We start from the raw sequence: 7,147 nt of genomic DNA on the forward strand, positions 1-7,147 counted from the left end.
TGAAAATGTAAATGTAAAAATATGAATTTTCCCCACATACCACTAAAGAGCGCTCACGTACTACTGGTGGTACACGTACCACAGTTTGAGAACCACTGATCTAAATGGTGGCAGAAAGCATTTTCTACAGAGGAGGGAGTGTAGTTTACTGCTTAGATATATAGAATGCAAAAAAAAAAAAAAGAAAACTTAAATATTAACATGTGCTTCTCAAAATAAATTGCCTGCTTCTTCGTTTGTACCCACAGTTCATCTTCAAACGTGCTGACACATTTGGTCTAACAGCACCTGACAGTACCCGCCACTCTGAGCATCTCCACCTTTTACATTAACGGATAACCAGTGGTGCGTAGAAAAGGGCAATCAACCAAATAAAGGTTAAGGTGCACAGGGTGTGGTAACAATGTTCGGCATTCTTGCAGCCACAGGCGTTAGGAACACCTGCAGGATGTAAAGACGTTGGCGTTGGATTGGATTACAAGCAACACATTATCTGCGGCTTACATATACGCAGAGACTAGTGTCATGTGTCCTAGTTTTATTGCTGTCACAGTGCGTTGCTTTTTCTATCGCGCTTGTGTCTCCATATGTAGCTCTTTTGTCAAGTTTCCGTGCTCTGTGATCATCATGCATCGTGATGTTAGGCACATTTAGTATCCATCTGTCTATACTTCTCTGTGACTGTGCTTATAAGAATAGTTTGTACTTCTTCTCAACTATGTAAGAACTTTTTTTTACTAACTATAACAATAGTACAGACGTCAGAATGATAGACCTTAAACAACAGTAAGTTGCAGTGTTGGCGTTGCCAGATTTTGTATTTCTTACATTACTATGGTATGGTATTGAGCTAACACCAATCTTGGTATGAGAAAGACTAGAAAGGATAAAATATTTTAATTTTGGCTGTAGAAGTTCTCGGGTAAATCGTATACACAGAAGATGTCGTAATTGAATATTTCTTTATCCAAGCGTATACACTTTACTGTAGAGTTTTTGTCTTTATTTTCATGTAGTCAGTGGACCTCTTGTATTCCTGAAACATTTACTTGACACCACTATGGTTTATAACACTTGGTCAGATCGGCTCCACACTCACTAACAGAGAAACCATTTAGGTAAAGTTAACTGCTTTCTTTGCTCATTATTTCTCTTCTGACAAGGTGTCCTTTCACAGTGAGCTGAATATTTCCTGCAGTCCTTATTTAGTCCAACCCGATGTTAGCACCTTTTTGGGGCTCTCTCCTATAAATCTGCATTAGACATAAACTCCTCTATGCTCTCCACCAGACAACACCTTTGCTACTATTCAAATAACCAGGCCGACGTGATCTACCTCCACTGAAAGCATTAGGTATACATTTACCCATAAAAACTGAACATACTAAATATATGTGCTGGTATATAAATATATATATACATATATTTATATATGATATACATACATATATGTATATATATACAGTATATACATATATACGATATACATACAGTATATAGTATATATACATGTGGTACATGTGGCAGAAAGCAGCGAGTTCTGGGTTCGATATATATACATATATATATATATGCACATAATATATGTGCATATATATGCACATATATTATGTTGGGGCACTGATAAAACACTGATAAAACTCTAGTGGCAGATCCCAATCTACTTACTGGACCAGCTGAAAAAATAAAACATGCACATATACCACATCATCACATCAGGTTAGACGCCTTCACAACTAACACCAAAACCCCATTCATTTTTTTCATGTATATAAACATACATTAGGGGAAGAGGAGGCAAAAATATACCAAATATTTTTAAAACTATGTTTAGGTTTGAAGTCAAACAAGTTATTTTCCAAGGTTATGTTGCTCCTTGAGGTCATTAAGATAAAATTAAGAACTCTTGCTGTGTAATTTCACATGAGGTGATCAATGCTTCTGGTGAGTAAACACCCAAGGATGGTTGTTTTTATCCAACTTCTATATATGGACGTTGCTGAAGTCTTGTGAAGAGAAATACTACCCCACAGTGGTTGGACTTTCTCAGTGCTTCAAACTCTTCTGCACTCACACCCCACTCTCTCGTTGAAGCTGCTTCCTTCCTGTGTTTCACTGTAGTCTGCACAGGGCAGATGCTGCACACGTGTTTGTATTGAGTGGAGAGGAACATGTATGTTGATGAACTTCATATGGGAAAAGATGATGGAACCAGATGGTGGGTATTGATACAGTGTGTTACAGTCTGACAGTACAGATTGATTGTTACGCCATGTGTCACAGATGTCACTTCAGGCAGTACAAAGAGTGAAGACAATTTATACCTTGAGTAGCTCTCACCTCATAAAGATCAAAAAGCAAATTGAATCAAACAGATGATAAAATGACTTCAGTGAAGTAAAGCCTGGTAAACATGCTGAGCAGTACAGCTGAGGGTATATTATACACAGTATAATATTTCTTTATTAACATTTATGGTAATAACATTTGAGCCTCATTTACAACATTTGTAGTTTACCTACAAACATAATGCAATATATGAATTTGCTTTATATTTAGCTTAAATAGCAATAACAGTCATCCTACTGTACTTTTGCATTCAATATTGTTTACCGCAAGGGAAAATGAATGTATCTATTTTTTTATCAGGGTGAATTTCTGTGAACACAGAAGGAGTGAAAGTGTCTTACATAAAGTTCAGTGGTGTTATTGTGATGTGTCAAGGTGGGGGTGGGGGGGGGGTAGAGAGGCGTCTCAATAATAGTCTTATCTACACAAGAGGGGTCTGGATTGCAGAGGCCAGTAACACATTAACGTTCATGGCTGCAAAGCATGACTTCAAATTTGCAGACGGGGAAGCCTAGATGTCCTGCTGACAAATCCAATGGGCTTCTCGGAAAGATGACAACCATGGAGAAGCATTCACTCAGTGAAGGGGCCACGTACAGACTTACACAAGCATTCACACGCACAGTCACATCAGTGGTCAATAAGTCCTAATCCTGCATTTCCTTGGACTGTGTCCTTGAGAAGAAACCTGTGCACACAGAGAGGAGAGAACATGCAAACTCAACTGTGCACAAGGACAGAGGATTAAAGCAGTGAACTGGTGATGTGGTGCACTAACTACTTCTTCCACTATGTGGCCTTGACATATTAGCATTTAGCATTAGTCCCTTCTAAAAGTATACCCACAGAAGGATGAGTGGTGCACTCACCCTGACCTGGCATCTTCATCCTTACTTTGCCTCTATCCTATTTTGGGATTGAGCTGCAAATATTAGGTTCATTTGTTTTGCAGTGATAACACCATTAATAATGTAGGTGTCCTTTAGTGTGTAATATAAACGGTCATTTGATTTGATTATTATTTTATGTTGTGCTTTTCTAGAAAAACGTGATTCTCGACTAAATGAAAAGCCCATAAAGCATATTCTGACAAGGAGAAAGGGACTTTAATGAAAAACAGATTGAGTAAATGGAAAGTCCTTCAAAAACAAGTGAGAGTAAAAATAACACAGGCAAGTTTGAAAAAAAAAACATGTAATAAAAAAACAGTATCACAAAGAGTATGATCTCCACACATGTGAAGGGTGACTAGTAGACACAGATGCAGATAGTTATGGTAGAAACAGGAATGGCAGAGGTGGGGGACAGACAGAAAAAGGGGTGTGAGGTAGATTAATCTATATATTTATATATTTATATATTTATATATTTATATATTTATATATTTATATATTTATATATTTATATATTTATATATTTATATATTTATATATTTATATGTGTGTGTGTATTTACAAATATACACACCATATATGGAGAGAGATACAGATATTTAGTTTTTTGTCTCTTTTTTACAGAAGCGTTATTTTTAGCTCTAACGTAATAAAGTAAATCAATGTCTTCGGGGGTCCGTTCTTGTTTAGACTTGAGAAGTTATTAGCAAGTAAAGGATAGTGTGACCATAAATGCCAGATGATGCTACTTGTTTGTGCTCAGCGAAGTGTCATCGGTCACAATAATCAACTTCTGCCAGATCCTCAGTGAAGGTCTGATGTTCGTCATCCAGATGCCATAATAAGGCTTCTATTGTCAGACGAGCGACGCTGACACATATTGGAAGACTCTCTGACAAAAAAAAAGGTCAGTGAGACAGACAGGCCGTGAAATGAGCTTGAAGAAGACATCATTCATGTTTCAATATAATGATGCACTCCTTATTTGTTTTCAAAAAGCATTGGAGAAATGCCACGGCACAATGCTCAGTCTCTAAAGAAGAACACGCACGTCCTCCTTAAGTCTTTGTGCGCCCGCGGTGGCTCACGACTCTCATTTACAACAATTTCCTGAATATAGATCTGTTACATTTACGATGAACTGTGGTCATGGAACTAAAGAGAAAGTGGATCAGGCTGTACCTCCTCAGATAGATGAGGCCTGCAGACAGGCTGACCCAGAAATGTTAACTATAGCTAACATTCTCATATTGAAAGGTTACTCATGGATATAATTCCTCAGTAGCAGTGGAGGACAAATTGCTCCAAAGAAGTGTCAAAGTCATAAGCCTAGAGCGCCCGGGCTCATTAAGACTTAATGTGGGATGTAAAGCCTCAGCAGTAAAAGAGGACAGATTGTTCCCTTTTTTTTAAATCAGGTCGGTTTAAGTTATTAAAGACTCTATCATGTATTATAGCTGTTGTTTGAGCTGTCTATGTTGTTAAAGGGTAACACTGCGGAGTACAGTCTGGAAGAAAGAACTCTTTTATTGGGCTTTCTCCTCGAGTTGTTTAAAAAATGGCTTGGTTTCCAGTGATTCCACTCATGCATTACCAGCTTCATCGGGTGGTCCTGTCACTCATCCTTCCTGTCTGCAGAATTGCTCATTATCTGTCACTGCTCCCCTCCAGCTACAGGACATTCCAGCTACGTCAGCTAACATCAGCACAGAGGCCACTCTTGTTTTAAATCCGTCGTTAATATGCCTGATATAGGAAGACTACGACATTCACAACACATGGCCTCATCAGACTGACCACTGCAGTTGGTCAGAGGAGTGACGGCAGAAATCAGTTATTACCAGATGGGTTAGACTCCCCAGATTGATCCTCAGAGATATTTTTGATTAACAAAAAGCATAAACCTATCTAAAAAAAATGAAGCAATCTTTAGTAAAATTCTAACCAACAAATATTTGGCAAATAGGCCAGAGTGAAGGAGTGTTTAGTACTCCCTGTGCCTGCGTTGTTTTTTCCAGTCAAAAACATGCTGTTAGTTTATTTGAACAATCTACATCAGGGCTGTACCAACTCATTTTGGTTCATACAACTTAATTAGATGTCAAGTGGGCCTGGACCAGTACGATCATAACACAATTACTTATAATAATAAACCATCTTTTCTCCCCCATTTTCAAGTACAAGCGTATTAAAACATCTTCATATTTAATAAAATATAATTTAAAAAAACATCATGAAGATGAAGTGTTAATCTACTTTGAAATAATGATTTATCAAGGGGGCGAGCTTGAACCTCTTAGTGGGCCGGTTTTGCCTCACGGGCCATATGTTTGACACCCCTGCTCTACATTGATCATAAGTATAGGTTTGAGTGGCTCCAGCTGGCCACTGGATCCTGAAAAAGGAATAAACAGCGGAATATGAATGATTTGATAAACAAGTTGAATGGATTTCTTCTTCTAAATGCATAAATCTTCATTGACTTGTATTAACAGTAGACAGGAATGACAGAAAAAAAATGTCAGAAATGGCATGGTCAAAATAAACATAAAGATGTCTCATCGCTCCCTAGGCAGAGGTAAGTGTTTCTCACATTTAAAATAATCCAAGTTTGTGTCAATTGAAAGAATCACAAATTAAGTATACAATGTATATCAACACATCGGAGAATACTGCATCTTGTAACGTAAAACAAATGCTACTTTAAAAAAAGATGGATCACAAGTACAGTTTACTTTATTACTGTACAGGAACTGTGGAAAATAAATCTTTTTTTAAAACTTTTTTTATGCTTCTTCAACAGGTAATGGTGTCATTTCAAATGCAATCCTATTAAATATAGAAGACACAGTAGGAGGCAGGACATGACCTTTTGACAAGTACATGTTTACAAGTGATGTTTGTGTGTCAATAACACACAATATGGGTTTCCAGTGCAAAGGGAATTGTTAGCATTAGGATGAACAGCAAACTGGTTTAAATGATTAAATTCATTTTCATTTTTTGTCACAAGAAGTAAAATAGTGTTGAGCTCTGGAGCCAAAATACAATTTCAATCAACAATAAAACCCGAAAACAAACATTGGTCAGTGTGTGTCCTGCAGCTGCAGGCTGCCTTTTGAAAACCTGCTGTCAGATTTAGTACTTCCCAATCAGAATGTTCCGTTGATGGAGAGGTTTAGTTAAGCCCCTCTTTGTGAGACCTTTCTTTTTTGGAACCGATGGTGCACCAGAAAACCATGCTGCTTTTTATTTGTTTCCTTCTGAAGGTTTTGAATTTAATTTAATTTTAAAAGAAAATGAGGTATGAATATAAAGGGGTGTACAACACAAATCAATTAAAAAAAAAGTTAAATATTTTCACACTATCTTTAACACTGGTGCTTAAGGAAATGTACACAAGAAAAGCTTTAGTGTTCACCCCTAAAGTAACCCGACCCCAGAACATATGACTGTAGCCGAACACTTGGTCTGTCTGTCTGTCTGTCTGCCTGTCTGTCCGTCTGTCTGCCTGTCTGTCCGTCTGTCTGCCTGTCTGTCTGTCTGTTTGTCTGTCTGTCTGTCTGCCTGCCTGTCTGTTTGTCTGTCTGCCTGCCTGTTTGTCTGTCTGTCTATCTGTCTGTCTCTCTGTCTGTCTGCCTGTCTGTTTGTCTGTCTGTCTGCCTGTCTGTTTGTCTGTCTATCTGTCTGTCTCTCTGTCTGTCTGCCTGTCTGTCTGCCTGTCTGTCTGCCTGTCTGTCTGCCTGTCTGTCTAATCAACCATAAAAAGAATGTTATTATTATACTAATAGCACAAATTAGGGATGTACTGATGCCAATAGTAATATCAATACTGTACCTGAACTTCTGGTTTAAAAGCTCTGCTCACTTTCCGGTCAGCTGACTGTTTGAAACCACCAAAAACG

The sequence above is a fragment of the Cynoglossus semilaevis genome, chromosome 5 (assembly GCF_000523025.1).
Source record: "Cynoglossus semilaevis isolate Cse_v1.0 chromosome 5, Cse_v1.0, whole genome shotgun sequence".
Taxonomy (NCBI): Eukaryota; Metazoa; Chordata; class Actinopteri; order Pleuronectiformes; family Cynoglossidae; genus Cynoglossus; species Cynoglossus semilaevis.